Raw genomic sequence first — 19,023 nt, 5'->3', positions numbered from 1 at the left:
ACACTGTTTTCCTCAACTTTCGAAACAGTGTCAACTCGTAGTTGGTCGGCACTCTTCACTGGTAGTTTAGGATCTCTGCTTTAACAGTGTTCATCTGCTGTATAATTACTGCAACGTAATAAGGCGGATGTAATATTTGACCCACTCCCCCCCCCCACCTCCCCTTCAGAGGTCTTCCTTAAAGTCTGTGACCACTACAGGATATACAGTTCGCCTTGGTCTAGATAAACATGAACGTGACCTTCACCTTCCCCCTGAGGAAACATATGTCAGACGACCCCAAAGTCCGGTCGTAACCCTGAATGCACATCTCTCTCACACATTCTTCCCTGCTTCCTCCATTTCCTGCAGGTGTGTCACCTTTTATTGTGTTTTCTACTTCCTGCTACTTCTGAACTGTAGTATCTGCAGATTCTTTATCTCCTCTCACACAATACTCGAGGAAATATTAAAGTTGGTTTATCGTTACTGAGGCCAATATTTTCCTTTTTTATTTGCCATTCGTCGCCCTACGAACCTACCGTGTTTATAATGTAATGGAAGCTATTTGTAACATGGTGTCCAGACTTCAAATGGCGAAACAATTTATCAGCAGTTTCTAAGCCTAATCACGATTTTAGGCCTAATCACTAAGCCTAATCACGATTTTAGGCCTAATCACGGTGGGTTTTTAAATGGTAGCAAAATTCAAATGTGAAGGGTTTCTATTCTCTCAATAAAGAGGACAGTCTTAAAGTAGACTTGGAAAAGTGCACATCTGGAATAGTGTTAGAGAAAATCGCAAAGTAGAGTTGCTCAGGAAGACCAACTGAATAAATAATTGCACAAATTTTAAACGTCGTATCTTACGTTATTCTACGGCGCATTTAGGGCTAGAGCCTCAAGCTGCGAACAAATTTAGACTATTACGTTATTCTTAATTTCTTTGAGAAAAAAAAATGCTCGTGAAAAGCAGTAGTGTAATCAGGGAATTAGGGAATGCACCCTAAGAAATTTTATGTACATTGCATTTTACTGTTATCAGTTTTAAAAACTATTATAAACATCCTGCTATTAGTTACTATCCGCTTTAAGATGCTATCGAAAATAAAAGCAGAGTAGTCTCACTTTTCTGAGTTAAAATAGAAGTTGATGCAATAATAAATAATAGAAGATATACACGCTGCACCCCCAATCTCAGTTTCTGTTTGCGCCCTTGTAAAAAGATCTGTTTATTATGGCTGTTCTTGTTCTGGGGATTTTTGATGCATCAATTGTTTCGGTCATCGTGCTACTTCATATGATTTATCGTGTGTTATTCCGGTACGTGTGCGTTCACGGGCCGATTTGCACATTGCGTGCACTGAAGCTGCTGTATTATCTTATAAATAATTCTATAAAGAAGCGGGAAACAAAGATAAGTAACTGTCGGCCAGAGTGCTTGAAACCGATTTCCACCTCCACTACTTCAAACTCTATTGCATCTATTTCCTGTGCACCTGACTCTTCCATGAGAAAATCACTCCATCCACTTTCGGCTTGTCAATCCTGTATACGATCTTTTTTGGATTACTGTTACGTTAAACACTTATATACTTGTATCCATGTCATTTTATAGATTTTTCCATGATTTTCCACCTCTTCGTATTACTTTAAAGATTTGCCTTTTGCGAGGGTTCGTTGATCACCAAATCTCTCCTAAAGGTGAAGGATACCTTTAGTTTAAAAAATGTTGAGGAGACCACCATCCCCTCAAAACTTTTCCCCACTCTCCTTGTAAACTATCATTTCGCTCCTGTAGTTCGGTTTATACACAATGCGCTGTGTCATAAGTCGAATAAATTCTTCAAATAAAACAAACCGAAAGAAAAACAATGTGAAAATTCACGCATGGATAACCCGTAAACTGAATAATCCCCACACAGATGAGTAACATTTCATAATATTTATATTTTTGTAAAGGGAAGTTTAACAGCCCGCTCACCGCACGATTAGGATACTTACCCTTCTGGAATTTGGAATAGCCAGCTCGGCACCATCTTGAATTATTGTGAAACACAATGCATCAACGGCCAGGACTTCTAATAGATCCTAACAAAGACAAAAGTATTGTTTCTGTTTTTCTGCCGGTTCTAAATATGTATTTTCCGATTGCATTTCGTTCCCCCCCCCGCACCAAAATCAAAAGTTGGCTCCTATACATCTTTTAATATAGACTCTCACACAAAAGCACAGTTTTCCATAAAAATTTAAGCGAGTTACAGAGGTTTAAAAAGTCATTGCCAAACTTTGGCGATTAACTTATTAATGACAGCATATCATACTCTCAGAAACATTAGCGGTAGATGCACAAAGAGTGGTACTTTTGTTGAAGTTTTCTTGGAGTAAGTTGGTTTGAGGGAATATCAGCCATAGGTGAAGTTTTCACTCCTCGATTTTTTACACTATCAGTCAGATTTAATTACTAGTTCTCAAAGAACAAGTAATAAAATCTGTTGGAAAGTATGGTCAGTTTCTTTTCCCAAGCTTGGTAATCACTTTCCCATGCCATGACTCCTAATCTACACCTCAGGAGGTTTTATCCTGCCAAGCTAAATAAGTCAACTAGTGCTGAATTCTCCAATAATGGAAAAGTAGAGAAATATGTTAGTTAATGAACGCAATGCATGCTCGTTAGCAAATAGGAATAATTCATGATTTATAACAAAATAAATCAACCCATTGACATGAAAGTTTATTACAAAGATTCCTAAAATATTCTCAGTAAGCACTGAAATTTTGAAATGGATCGGGGCTCCTGTTCCAAATTTATAGTAATATTTCTGTATGGGAAACTGGAGAGGGGGAGGGAAAAGAGAGAGAATGCTATGAAATCGGAATGGAACTTAGAACCACCCTAGAGGCCAACAGAATATATGCTGAAAATGTAGTAGCAATCCGAATTTTACTTGATGTTGTGAAAACCTACTCTTATTTTTGTCGACTTTGTAGGGGGGGTGAAGGAAACGAGCGCCGTGAAATCTTAACTGGACCTGAAATTTTCATGATGACCAACAGAACATAAGTTGAAAATTTGGTCTCGATCTGGCGTGACATTCCACAGCAATACGTGAATATATTATTCATTCATATGAATAGATTTCTGTGGTCGGGGAGAGGCTATAATTTATCTTAAGTTTTCCGGGGAACAACGAAATGCTCTGAAAATGTGATATCGATTTAACTTTTTTCTTATTAATGTCCAAACATCCGATAATACATTTACAAGTGGGGTTATGTACGCAGTGTGTTACATTTCAGGCGCATATATACAAATGTATATATTTACAAGCGACACCACGTTTACGAGTCTTACATAACAATATACGCGAAGCGTTCATGGATATAGTTGTTACATGCGAACGGACAGACGTGGTAAAGACAATAGGCGCTTATGCATATCTGCTAACACGCCTAAAAATGAATAAATCGATATATGAATACCTCTTGCTGATGTGGTTACAAATACGCATCGAAGTGTAAGAAGGGATGTGTTCAGCATCCTCTGATAGAGCCGAGCATTATTGACCGACCAATAAGGTCACTTAATTGCTTCTGCGGGTGTGCACCCTTACTGGCATGAAGGTGTTAGGCTTGAAATCTAAAGGTTTCAGCGTGTTTGCCTGGACTTCGACTACGATTATAATAAGACAAATAAACTTAATGTGTGATGTCTAATTATTTAATTTGAGTTATTATCACGCGGATGTGTCGAATTGCATTGTCGAGGTGCTGTTTGATCAACGGAATCTTTCTCAAACCACTGGATGACAAAATTACTATCAGATAGACAGAAACGTCATAAATTTAATTGGCTGAACTTATCACTCGTCTTCATAGGTCATGAACTTCATTAGTTATGTGATTGGCAGGTCTGGTTTTTATTGTAGTCACATGATAAGGATGCGGCATTTTGATTTCAGATAATATATATAATTTTTGTGCTATAATTGCCAAAAAAAAGTGTTGAGACTTTTTTCATACAGGAAGTTAGCATTCCATTCTTAAGATTTCTACTAATTATAATAGGACCTGGTTAAAAATAAGTTAAATGTGTTTTTGGGCTTTTACCGAGCGTAATAGGCACAGTAATAATGCGAAAAACAGTTAAGGAGGTTGTATATTTTCTATTTTCTTTCGTGTTAGTCTATTAAGGCTATTTTTTTTTAATAGTTCGCAAAATAGTTTCTAAAAATCAGTTCGCAGTCGACCTCTCGACGTCTTTAGTTGGCTCTGATATTAATGCCCTGGAGTAATCAAAGTGCCGCTTTGCGGAGCGCCTTCGATTTTCTTATTAAAACAACAGAATCAGTCTTGTGAAAGCGTGATCGATCTGTTTTCAATGAAGTTGTCTCTTTGCTGGCATGGAACTTAAGAAAAGTTGCACTAAATCCTTTCCAAATGAGTCTTAAATGAGACGAGATTACCGTTCAAAATTTCTTTCTTTTTCACTTGATTATAAAGTCCGAAAGGCATAGAATGAGGTTGCAGGTTTCGCATCCTAAATATGCATCAGACGTTTAGATCGGAAAGATCGACGTCCACATTTCTTTTAACGAACACTGAACCGAAGTCGGATAATGAAGCCGCTGTGTTTAAATACATAACACGAATTCTCTCGTCAGATGATAAGTCGCAGATATCAGTCGAACATGAGTCAAGCTAAATGCTTTAAAGCAAGAGGGTAGAAAACGTTGGAATTTGCTATTGAGGGATTCTGGTAGTAAATCGAGTATCCTTTTGGTAAATCTGTGGTTCAACGCAATTGATCGTGTTGGACCACAGATTTAGCATGCTCGATTTACGACCAGAATCCCTCAATATCCCTATAATTATTTCGTTCGCAATCTGTGTTGTTGGTCAGTGTTCAGTAACACGGCCAAGATCCTTCTAATGATATAGACACGTCCTTGTAGATGGAAATCTCTAGGTAAGATCGTGGACGAACACATATTCAAGAATGGTTTTAGTAATATACTCGTATATACATGTAATTTCGAATGAAAAGAATATAGGTCCCTTTATTGGAATTAATCATTAAACCATACGATTTAGTAAACTTAAGGCATTGCTTTCCAAAGTCAGACCACGATTTTGTTACTGCTCAGACCATGATAATGTTATTATAATACAGTCTGTACAAAATGCGATAGTCAGAATTCCAGCGAAGTTTGTGACTTTAATGTTTAAATTGACATCAGCATAATGAATGTTAAAGTTATTCTGACCGGGAAGATTTTATAGAAATTTATTGCTTGAAGACAAATGATTCCAACGAATTCAAAAGACCAGAAAGACTTTCTTGACAGATTTTCCATTTTAAATCTTGACTTGTGTTTCTTGTACACTATTTGTACAGTATTAATAAATTTATTACGAAAGTCTACCAGAAGGATAGGAGAAGGAAGGCCATTTGGCCTGGGTCTCATAATTTTTTGAATAGATTTTCTTAATGATTAATGCATTTGTTAAATAAAAAGTACATTCACACGGTGTCTCATATTTTGCGCCCTATTTTGTTTTCATATATTTTTATTTTAGCTCGGGGCTTCAAGATACAGCGATATGCTTCATGATCTTAGTTGCCTTGTCGAACTGTCTGTTTATCCAGTGACTGGATATAATGCAGAAACGTTTGCATCATCTTTTGGAGTTAATGTTGAGACGAAGTGTTGCTTTTCTTCGGCAAATGAAGATTCTACAGAACACTGCACAAAGGTGCTGTTCGTGATGCAATTTGCATTGAGTTTAATTGTTCTGAGGGGTTATTTTCATTTGGCAAAATTGTCGAGATGAGCTGTTGACAACGGTATTTCAAACTCACTTATGCAGCATGTTGAAGCTTTGCAAGATAAGATAATCGAAAAGGCATTATTTGAATGAAATGTGCATTTCAAATGAAAAGATAAAAAAATGAAGGGGGAATAATTGATACTCAAGAGTGTTCAACGCTTTATAAGGAACGGAAAAAAACAAAGTCTGACAGCTACTGGTCTCAAATGCGATCCGTTAACTTGTTTTATGCAGTTGTCCTTTTCGATTGAATTAATGTATTAAATCCGGTCTTTGCCTTCTCTTTCCTCTTAACAGTTCTATTGTCGATTCCCAAGGTCGCTGCATAATCGTATCGCAGTTAGGTCATTCACAAGAACTCCATTAAAGAAGTAATGTCAAATTCTTTCTTGTAAAGATAACGAGTCGTGCTGTTAAAAAAAAAAGTAATAAAAATAAAATATGCTAAAGGATTTTGACTGGTTTTTGTTTTTTCGAAGAAGAAAGTTTAAAAAGCAATTGAATTAAAAAAAAGGAGAAGATATTTCGGATGGAAACCAATTACATTTCTGCGATTGCATGAAGTAAATTGCCCAATATTTACAGATGGCAAATAATATCGTACACGAAAGAGCTTTTACCGTATATTAATGTATGATTATTTGCGTACTTTGAATCGAGACGGACTAATACAGTTTCTGTGGCCTCCTGCTCTTTTCAAAATGAAAGAAGAAAACACAAAAATGGTGATCAAATCAGGTTGGCAGTTTGTACTTAAAATGTATATTTGTCATTTTCAGTAGGAAAAACAGCTTCAAGGTTCCGCTGAGCTTCTACAGAACACTCCAACGGATGCTCTGTTTCATGTCACGTGTTTTCATGTACAGCTGTAATCGCGCACTTAATCATGATTCACTGATCAGTCCATGCGTATTGAAATATTCAAAATTTCTGCCAATGTCCCGTGGTAATTGAAATATTCAAAATTTCTGCCAATGTCCCTCACCTCATATTGAAGCAATTATTTGAAGGTTTCCGAGCTGAAGTCGTTATTTCATTGCCCCTTTCTTTGGTCAAGTCTTACATATTGTGACCTAAATTAGTAAGCTTTTATGTATGAATATTAGGCAATTCAGAAATGATAATAATGTGTTTTATATAATAAATAGATAACTGGAATGTAATCTTTCGCAAACTGCAAGGATTAGCCAGTACGTAAGAGAATGCTGTTCATGAAACTGCAAAAGTAAAGAATGGTGCTGGTATCCAAATCCACATTCCGCGTGTTCGAGTCTATATGACGCTACTAAATACGCTTGCAATGTGAACAATAATAGATGTACTGTATTTGTAAGCTTTTCTGATCTTATTATCATTCGGGAGCAGAGCCTGCCATACAGCAACAACTGAGCGTCTTCGTGATTCATTTAGTCCGAAAAAAAAAAAAAAACCAACAAAACTACGTATTGCGACAGTTGTGAAGTGAATGGCTTTTCAACAATTGACTAGATAGTTCAGAGGAAACGGTTGCAACATCGCAGTGGATGACAAGAGTTCAAAGTTATCTTGCACAGCATTATCTTGCTGCAAGATAATGATGCGCTTGCCGATGGTGACATCCTTCTGGCTGAATTTGTTTTAGTGGTGATGCAACATTCCATCTTTCCGGAGAGGTTAATAGACACAATATTCTATTATGGGAAAGCAAAAGTCCGCATACCTACGAAGAATACATTAGGGATAGTGCTTAAGTGAATGCCTTTTGTTTCTCATCAGGGCTGAAAAGTTGTACTGTCTGTCGAAAGGACAGTCACCAGTATTAATTATCTTGACAAATTACAGTCGGGATGAGGGAGGGAAATCAAAGGAACGATTGATTTGGCATATTGTTTGAACAAGAGGAGTGCAAACGATTTTGTTTTTGTGCCAAAACAACTAAAGCTATGAGACTGAAGTGCATTATGTCTGTAAACTGTATTCAATGTCGGTTTTCGTGTTTTGCTAGATGAAAACCCTGAGTTTTCATTTGGGGGTGGATAGGAAAGATTCAAATTTTGTAGAGACCAACTAACTCTAGCACGTAGTGAAAAAAGCCGGGGTTCGAGCCCGTGACCACCAGATGCGGAAAGGTCAGGGAATGACCACCGCATATCCCAGGAGCAATATAGCCTTAGTTGCTAATGCTCCTAAAAAAAAACCAAACAACGGAGTGAAAAAAGCCAAAAAAAATTCCTCTCATCTTGACAGGATTCTAACCAGGCTTTTTCCATACTATGTGGAAGGACAAAGATTGTATTACTTATTGTATTACCCGCATTGACCAAAACGTGGTTATAACTTTCCTAATCCTAATTGCTGGATCTGTCGAGGGTCTGTCACTTCTCCAACTTGATCACTCTATTGGAGATAAATGAAAAACGAAGTTACTCTTTCACCACTGCCAGCAACTATGGATATTTTAAATGAAAGGTTGGATACGTGAGGCGATTGTATTTAGAATTCAGCGCAGAATTCACTTTCCAAATTGTATGGCAAGAAAGTGAATACCATTTTGATGTCTGCAGAGCCACAAATGGAACCTGCAAAATATCGTTTTTTGACTACAGTCTGCTTGCGAAACTTTAGCTGTACAGTAAATAAAACAGAGGGTGACCAGTCTCGTAAGTCTAGGTGTGTGTACGACATGCTTTACTTTTGCTGAAGGTAAAAATCTGTTCATGGCCCCGCAACAAGAATATCCAGCTGTCTTCACTAAGTTGCAATGGAAGATTCAGACCACGCGTCACTTGAGTGGGTCAGGTAAGAGAGATCAGTTTTTTGTGTTTTTTTTCCAACCTTTGCCACTCTTTGTTGCAGGTGTTTGTAGTGATAGTTCGGCCGATATATCGCACTCATCGTATTTTGTTTCTGGTATTTGTAATTAAAAGGGTTATTAACAGAGTTGTACTTTTAATTATTCCATTAAGATATCTAAAAACGAGGACCTACGAAAGTTATATTTAATTTTCAAAATCTCAAAATTGATATTGGATTTGGTAACCTCGAAAGGGTGTACAAACAAAAATTTGTTTGGGTTTCTTTATTTGTTGCTATTCATTGTTTCATCCAAATTGATGGCAAACCCCTGTCTGGAAACGTTTACTGTAATTTTAGATCCCTTTGGATCAGTTCTTTTTTCGTTGAGTACAAGAATTTATTTATTTGTCAGGCATGGCTCGATTGGTTCCAAGTATTGACTAATGTCTTCCGGTTTGTCCAGAGTAATACAAAACTTGAAGTGAAGTGGCCGGGGTAACTGCTAACTTAAAATGCCTAAATCTTTTACTGTTTAATTTACAGTTTCTGACAAAAAAAAAAAAAAAAAAGCTAGCGGTTTCGATAAGCACATTTTGAGTTTAGTGATAAATCTTCAACTGCACAGTGGACAATCATTAATAAAGACTCGACCCTGCGGCGCTCTGAGCACACGTAAAACCTTATACCACACCACAGCTGGACTTCTTGTTCTAATTCTGGGCGCATGATTTTCGACATTCATTTTAGATTTGCCACGTGTTACAATTTTTTTTAAATGAAACGTTTTGTCCATATTCAGACATGCGAGACACGTTTGAGTATTTATTCTCTGCAAGGGTGTATTTAAAAGAAGGTATACAGTATTATGTATTTCGAAAGGCTGTGTTATGTAAATTTGCCATTGAAATAATCAGAGGTCGAGGTGTCCTACTGGAAGATGGCGCCACCTACCATATAATTGGTGCTGTAAGTGTTTGGAATATGTAACTCAGTCAACTCCTGAAGTGCTGAGGGTTTCGGAGAGCAATTACTAGCTAAAGTTGTTTTTCTCCTGCTTTTATTGCATATCGTGTGTCGAATTTCGTCCGTGTGAATGGGATTAATCCTTCCCTGCCCCTCCCATCCCGATCATTTCCAGCGCATCATTCAACCTGCGGTCGTTCGGGAGAACTCTCAAAAACCTGTTACGTCACTGTTAATGTCAAAAGTCTCCCCGCGAGTTACTTCTTTATTTTTGTATGGTCATTATGGTTTGTTACTGCTTTTCCGTGCGTTTTATTCGTTTGACGATCTCCCAGCAATCGGCAAAGTGCTCTCCACATGCATTGTACTTTAGTGCCGTGTCATCCAACAGTAAACGGCCTCGGGGAACGGGTAACCTCCCTTGAGTTGCAGGCTTTCATCCAGTGACCTCGTCCTGCGCTTGCATCGGTGCGGTGTGGTATTGTTGACGTACTTTTGAAACATCTTAACAGTCGCTGGACAACCGCTGACAACTTGCATGTAAGGTGGGAACGAAGTGAGGTTGTAAATGTCCGTGTGTGTGTGTCCCTCCGTAGCCCGAAGGGTTTCCTTCTTGGTCCTCACGTAATGGATGCGTTGCGCATTGGTTTATGGAGCTCATTGAAAGAGTCTCATTTTACGCGAATACTTCTGCTGGCGCATATAAAGCTGTTCCGATAGTGATTTAGTTCCTCTTTTATTCTAACTCCCCTTCTCCCAATTCATCCTTTGTCTGCTAGTTTTTTTTCTTGCTTCCCCCCACTCTTTTCTCGTAGGTAGGTGACGCAACCTCCGGACATAGTAAGACGCGTTACGTCATCTCTTACGAGCAGCGCTGAATGAGGCTATCAAACAAGTTGATAGCCAAGGACAAAGAACAGATTTCCAAGTCGCTGAACTAATTAATTTTCCAGTTAATGACCGTACGAAAAAGAATCCTCTTGATAAATTACTGTCATTTCAACGTCATTACCTATTCTACCAATCTGTATCGCACGTGTATCTTGGAAAAGATACTCTTCTACATGCATACTATGAATGTTGTGTCTGTTTATCTTCGAAAGCGACAAGACCTTTTTCTTTTTATTTTAACATATAATCTCGCTTAGCCACTTGTCCGTTTACCGAATGTTTCTCATTCTGAAATCTTACAGACATCGTACAGAGTCCTAACAACGTCTGATTAATCACCCTATTCACATGTCTCGTATAACCTTCCTTCAATTTATGGGGAAGCTTATGTTAACAGTTATCAACAGAACGACCATTATAGGAAGTACCGGCTCAGTTTAGTTGGTCACTGGTACCACGGGGTTCCTACAAATTTTCGTCTGGTTTATTTTTTTCCTCTTTCTTTCAGTAGACAACTCGGCCTTGGAACACTTATATTCCAAACAATACACTGTTTCATGGCCCAGTTGCGTTGATATCAGAGGGGACTTTAACTTGCGCGTGGCTTCCTTGAATTTTGAAGCACGATAGCAGAATTGTGTCTATTATGTTTATTTATGATGTACACGTGCCTTGAATGACCAGGGTTGAAGCCCATATGACCGCTAAATACGGTGCTGTTTCTTGTATTCTCTCGATCTTGTGAACTCCTCTGACCGTGTGGTCGTCCCGGAGATAAACGGAAAATTTATTTATTATTATTATTGTTTATTATTATTTTTTTCGGTTCAGCGTTAGTGTTTCAGTGCTTTTTTTGCTTATTACGAAACATTTCATTAATATGAAATCAGTTACTTTGTACGTTAAGTTTTAAACAGCTCGAGGACTAAAGCGAAAGCTTGCTTTGCTTATGCTCAACCATTTCGGTCCATATAATCGATTATATGCAGATTAGGTGATTATGAAATCGACAAGAATAAAACGAAAAAAAAAATGTCAATCAATTAATGTACATTATTATTGGAGCTTTCATAATCGACTAATTTGCATATAATCGATTATTGAAATAATCGATTATATGCAAATTAGTTTTTGCTTTCCTTTTGAGGTTTTAAATTTATCTTGCCGAATAACCAAGTGTTTCACCCAATACAACGTTACTTCTGGAAAAATTAACACAATACGAAAAGGTAACCTTTGTTTTTCTTCCCCCCCCTCTCTTAAGGCTTAGTAGTCATTTAGCTGCTAACGTCTTTTACTTCATTTTTTATTTTAGCCTTCGGAGCTCATTATTGAAACACTACATTTCATTCGAAGTGATGGTTTATTTTTCAATAAGATAGAAAATATTATGCAGCTTGTATCGCACAGTGCAATTGTGACTTACATAAAATAAATGATAGTTTTACAAGTAATAACTACAAGGATGATTTTTGATCTTTTTAAGTACTGACCTTAATTACAAGCTTAAATTAATAAGCCAAAACTCCTCTTACTCAATCACTAATTAGAGGTACCTTGTACTAATAGCATATTCACATTAAATGGCATTCTGATAATCTGCTTTTTAAACTGTCAAAAAATCTTGTCACTGGATGTCTTAATTGCGTTACCACACAGCATCATCCAGGTATCTTATACAGCAAGTGAAAACGCGAATAGTTATGTTTAATTTGCTCTGTAATTCGCAGTTGCTTCCTTTTAGGCCTAAATATAATTTTAGTACGGCTAAATATCAAACTTATCAAATTTGTTAAGCATATTTTTGTATAAATTTCATAATTACCAATCATCAAATTTATTTCGCATAACTGGTTGTGACGTCATGTAACGCGATGCGCGTGAAGAGTGAAATTTTTTTGAACAAGTACATCTTTTGTTATTTTCTCTGCACACAGCTTTATGTATTTATTGTTCTTTTAACGCATTACAGGTTACAAGAAATAGATTGTTATTAAATATTACTTTTTAATCGTTTATACAGTTTTATATCACCGTAGCTACATAATTTTCCACCTGTGAGCGAATGAATGCTCTGCGCATGTCTGTAAGACGTCCTGTATCCATTTTTTATGGAACAGGCAGAAAAATGTCACGAAGTTTAATTAAAAGTCATTGATCTCTCAAATTGTAAGGGGGATGGTGTAGCATGGGACAATTCGTTGTGGTAGCATCACAATTTAAAAGCCTACTGTCACTTAAAATCCCTTTCATTAGACTTTCTTTCTTTCTGGCTTTTTCTATAAAAAAATCAGACACAAATTTTTTTATAGACGCATTACAGTAGACGACAGATAGGAGAAAATCATGAATGCTTTTGTTTTTCAATTTAGAGTTTTCTTCTTTTTTTTCTTTTTATATAACTAAATGTGTTTGTCAGTTTACATACGCCGTCATAGCATCTGCCTATTTTCAAAGAATCATCCTTAGAACTCCTTGCTCTTGGTAATGAATTAAAAAATTATTTGATTGCACATTACTGATATGTCAGGTCGACAGTTATGTCGTGATATAATACTGTCGAAAGCAGTATTTATGTTACGACAGTTAGGTAATTGATATATGTTAATTTTCTGATTTTAGACATGCTTTACAGTCTGACAAACTTTATATACTTATATAATACGCCTCTTAAATAGAATTCATATAACTTTTACATACAAATTTGAAAATAATTCTAAATATCTGTTCTGTTACGTACATAATAATGATCAGAAAAAACAATCGTACTAAACAGGAACATACAACAGGTTGACAAAATAATGGAAACACTTTATATGAAAGTGGCAGTTTTTGTAATGGCTCTATGACGTATTCATGAAAATGAACCTTCTGTTACTTCGAAAGGATCATTGTTTTTGTTTTCAAAAACAATGATTCTTTCGAAGTAACACCACATCATACCAAACTGAACGGGGCACATTTGTTGCTGATGAAGTATTCCTTGGTTAGTGATTCTGTAGATTTGCTTATTTGCGAAACCATTTAAATTAAAATGAACCTCATTGCTTTTTATCAGTTTGTGAATGAATTTGTCATTTTCTCTAGCCAATTCTTGAAAAGCAACTGCATATCGTAAACGCTGAACTCGATCTGTTGGCTCCACTTCATACAAAATGCAACTCAGTGGTGTTCTCGGTAATCCCAAATGATACGCTCGTTTCCTGGTGGATTCTTGCTGATCTTCGACTCTCTCCCGTACTCGCTCAACGTTGTCATCAGCTCGGTTCCTTCGTGATCTTCCGTTTCGCGGAAAATCAGCTACAGACCCCTGTTTTTTGAATCGTGCAACGAGACAACAAATCAAGGATGATTCTGATAGCGATGATCTGACTTTAATGTCCTTGATAAGCTCTCTGCATTTGAATATTTGAGCGTTGGTTTCTAAAATAAAATTCGGTGATTTTGGTAGGTTGCTCAACCGTGTGTCTATTATTGAATTCCAAGGACTTCTTTATTTGCAACAGTAAAAAAAAATAATAATAAATAAAAATAAATATTATAGAAAAAAAAAGTTACAATTTTTAAAACCTCTTCGATTTTGGGCCACCCTGTATCTGTCCCAGCGACTAAGTATCCGAATCAGAGGTACAGGCTGCACACCTGGAGCGACGTATTCTAGTTTAGGGTTGGATACAGATTTTTACACCTGTATCCAACCTAAACTAGAATTAAGATGGATTCCTAGAAGTCGAATTTTTCCACAGCAGATTTAGTTCTGTTAATAGACTCTGTATCTGAAGTGAAGTATTGTCGGATCCTTTTCGATCAATTTAATATAATCATTCTGGAAATTTCTTTAGCAGAAGTTGGATTTTCTTTACTAAATCTGTTTGTGTAGTCAGAATGGCGAATTTCATTGAAATTCATTAGGAATTGTCTTTCCAAGATTTGAACTAGTGAGTGAAGGAAACGGGCCTCTAATCAGTTGCTCTTGGATTTTTCTCTTCGATTCTTGTTTGAGATAGCTGGAGTAAATGCTCTCATTGAAGGACTCATTCATAGCTGAGTGAGGCAAATTTATAGTTATTTTGATTATATATTTTTTTCTTATATAATAATTTGAGTTCCCGGGTATTCTGCTTCTGTGCAACCTGAGATTGTAGTGGGCACAGATCATACCTGAGACACGTCTTGAGTATTATTTCAGGTCTCTAAAGGGGTATCGTGCTATTGTTTTGTAAAACTTGTGATATATCTATTATAGTACTGTATTTAACTATTTTTAACTGCTTTGCTGAATCTAGCATAAATCACAGTAGGCGTTTGAATCTTTTGTACCTTATTTATGATGTTTATTTTACCTTCTTATAAGTTTATGTAGATCGAGAATGTTTGGTTGTTGTTTTTTTTGATAATCTAGTTACATATTATTCCATTTATTACCTTAAATTTAAAGGATAATTCTCCAGGATTAGGATCTTCATAGCCGAATGGCCACACACGTGTGAGTTGACCATGTTTTAACAGCCGCGTGACTGCTAAATACTGTGATGTCCATGTATTCTCTCTATCTGAAGAACTTATCGTGCTTTATGTGGTAGGCCAGGAGTATAAACAGAAACTTTATATATATTAATTACCCTTTGGGTGTGATTCGAAATGATCATTTTGCTCGTTAAATTGGTAGGCGACTTTGACAGTTTGGTCTATTTTAAAATCTGCTTAATTTGCGGTGGTAAACACCATGGGTATGTGATCCGGGATGAAAAGAGGGGATATCACAGTATTTACATCAGGATCAGTAAATATAAAATAATGGTAATCATTACTTCCGGTAGAAATGGGTATCTTTCTTTCAAGTGAGTGGATGCAAAGCAATACCCATTAATATCCCTTTTACTGATCAATGTCAATTTCAGTTCAAGCGCAGCATATTTTAAAGTGCGGCTTCTGTGGAGTTTAGAATTTGGTAGGAAAATTGAGATGTTTTGGTTCTAATTATGTCGATGTCTGGATTTCCATCAGTATTGGGTTTGTCAACCTAAGCCAAACCAACCTTCAGAACCCACGTGATTTCCACATTAAAATAACGTATCACGAAAATAAACAGCACAAGATATGAACTTTCCGATATCATACGGCTAGCAGGATGCGATGCTTTAAGTCCTTAATGTGGAGGCGTTTAAAGTCCTTCACGGCTGCATTTTTTGCGTGTTTGGTTTTGTAACGCACTGGTGTTGCAGTTTCCTCATAGCTTTAAGCACCGAATGTTTTTTTTTTTTTTTCCCGCTCAGCTCTTCCCCCTCCATCCTTTGTAGGGGCAGTGTGGGGGTGCAGTTCCGTTAATAACGGATTTCCATTCTTGTGCGCAAACCGACGCAGTTTTTATTGTTCTACAGAAACGTATAGGGTCATTTGTTCATACTAGATGGGGTGTGGTGTGGTGTTGGGGGTTATACGGCAGCAGCTGTCTAGTAACGTGCCCGAAGCCAGGCAGCTGCAATAAGCCTGCCTGATGAGTGAGACACGCGCTAACAAGCAGGTGGGAGAGCACGCGCTTGGGGAAGACTAAAAAAATTTGTCGGTTACGTTGGCAAATAGCTGAGCAAGAAACCGGTACAGATACGCATTGCATTCAGTGTCCACTGGAACTACCGACAGGTGGTCCATGGAATGGCACTTCCTCAAATCTGACCCCGGTGAGTGTGTGCGTTTTAAAACATTTGAACCGTCTCAAATTATTTATTTTGATAATCGCCATTCTCACGATTTAGAGGTATTCGTTAATTACCGGGCAGATATCTGAACTATTCATTTAAGAAAACAACGCAGAATTTAGCAGCTGTTGTGGTTAAGAAGCTAAGGAGATTGTACAGAAAGCAGGGTCGAATTTAAGGTTTTGACCCCCTCCCCTTTATGGTACTAAAATTAAGATATCATACTATTTCCCACAGAAATGGTATCATAACTTAAATCTTTTATTGAAATAAAATTATTTACCATTAGTTACGGTCGCAGGATGAAAAGTGTGACAAATTTACCTTCCTGTTTCAGCATCTTTTCTCTCGACTTGTCTTGGCATGTCTTTGGTCAAGTTGCCTATATTGCCATTTCGTAAATTCGTCCCTGCAGAGGAGAATATTTTGTTATGTTAAATATGAAATCGCAGAAGACAAACCAGACAGAATATACTGTATATCCGTTTATCTTTAATCATTAGAAGGGAAGAAAAAAAAAAAAAAACTTTTTAGGCGCGTTAGCATATATGCATAATGCGCTGATTCTCTTCACACGTCCGTCCGTGCGTCCGCATGTAACAACTCCACTTACAGTGGACGGATTTTCATTGAATTTTATATTTGTGCCTTTTAAAGAGATTTGTCGAACCTTCCCAAATTTCATTAAAATCGGACCGAAATAAATCCGAGAATTATTATTTCTTTGTCCGTCCGCCCGTCCGCATGTAATAACTCGACTCCCACTGAATGGATTTCCATGGCATTTTATATTTCGCTCTGGTATAATGATTTGTCTAGCCTTCCCAAATTTTATTAACATCAAATATAAATCTGGCAATTATTATTTATTATTATTTTATCATAACATTATAGGCTATTCATATACCGTATATTGTAGTCGAAGCACTAATATTATGTTTGCTGCCGTGTGCTGGTCGAAGGAATGACTGGGTAATGTGGCTGATACGCAAAAACAAAATGTTCTCGGCTCGCATATAAAACTATTCGCTTCTTGCTCTTTGTTTTTTGCTATAAATCGGGAATTATTACTATTAGCTAACATTCCTGAAATGTAAAGCACTGCCTACATCAATTAACTTGTTTAATCTGCAGTTCACTCATTAGAAGAACTATCGCCATCATGATCCTACTTCAGAGGTTCTGGCATATTACTGTATTGTTCATTTAAAGTAGTGCAATGTTCAGACAACTCTTTGCTGAATGATGCTCCTTATAGGAGATAAATGCCGTTGCACAATATAAACCGTACGTTTTTCAGTTTATCATAACAAAAATGTATTTCGTGCAATCATTATTACATTAATGTCTATAGTCATGACACTTTTTAAGTTTTTATATTTGCTTCGTATTTCAGACTTTAGTAATTCTTAATAGGCGAATTGGACATATTTTCAGAGCACTGTATTGTAAACTAACTAAATAGGAAGTGAAATCGGTCTGTAATCCCATCGCTAAGGCTGAATTACACTCTGAATTCATTTTATCCTTGAAATTGGAATATTCCGCCATCGTAAATTAATCAGAATGGTAAAAATATAATCATGTCGTCTTACACACTCGTTTCTGTAATGTGTAGGTACTTTTATTTTGATCTCTGCTGTCTTAAGCAGTCTTTAAATGATTTTGCCTTAATAATTAACATAAAAGGTGAAGCACCCCTTAAGTAAATAATTAATGAAATGTTATGCGATCTCTCGATAGTTAAATGCAAGTCAATGAACCATTTGACGTTAAACAATCTGAAGGTGCGTTTCTAGCAGACAAATTCCAAGTGAAAAATAGACTCCATCCCAAATAAGCATCCACTGCAAGGTGAACAGTAAATACAATGCAGGCTATGACCTCCGGTATTCGACCTGAGTTTCTGACCGATTGCATCTCGTAGTCTGGAGATGCACTGTCAACCGTAGCAATTCTTTTGTTTGCTTTATTAAATCTCACGCGACTGTTTAAGTGGTACGTGTTGTGAGGGGGTAATGCGATCTACGTTTGTAAACTTCGTGCCTCTTTCTTACCTAACAGAACCATTAAACAAAGGTCAAAATCCGTCTCCTTGCCGCTTGGAGGAGAGAGAGAGAGTCGTGGGGTTTTTATTACATAATTTCTTCGTTTAGGGGGTGTAGAACTTAGAATGGATTTGTCAAGTATGCGCTGGATGCAGGAGGACAAAGTCCAGTGCACTGCTCAGACTTTCCGTGAGGTCAACAACCGAAGTTTTCAACTGAACGAAACACATTTCTGACAGACAGACCCTTGGGTTCGATAGAGGATAAAGAGAGGATTTAAATTTCGATGGAAATTAACGTTTTAAAGACAGTTATTATCAGAACTACCACCAAATGACCTTAATGAGTTTGACTGTCGAGTCCTACTCACCGTCTGGTTCATATGTTTCCATTTATTTATTATTTTTTTTTTATCAGCTTTAAAATCGTGCATGTAAATCGATAACAGGGATCCACTTGACTTCGCTTTCTGAAATAACGAACAGTTTTCCTTATAATCATGAACAATGCTCATAATGTACTCAATATAAAATCTATCCAGTCTTCAAAAACAGACTGTGAGACTGTACAGATTATTGATTCGATAGCTGGATGCGGTGTCGGTAGTGAAGAAATTGCTCCACTCGAAATAATCGAAACGGATATATGATAATCTCTTGTCTCTTATGTGGGGCAATCTCTGGAACGTGCGTTCAACGACGCAGTGGTATTCTGTGATGAAACAGAACTCTGTAAAATGACCAGAAATGAGCGTAGTGCAGTGTGTGTTGTTTCCAGCACTTTGCTACCACGATTACCAGGAAAGCTGCTACCTAGTACCCGTACACGCCACGAGG

This window comes from Mastigoproctus giganteus, chromosome 7 (genome assembly GCF_048544385.1).
Source record: "Mastigoproctus giganteus isolate SK-2022 chromosome 7, ASM4854438v1, whole genome shotgun sequence".
Classification (NCBI taxonomy): Eukaryota; Metazoa; Arthropoda; class Arachnida; order Uropygi; family Thelyphonidae; genus Mastigoproctus; species Mastigoproctus giganteus.
This window is presented reverse-complemented; position numbering follows the sequence as displayed.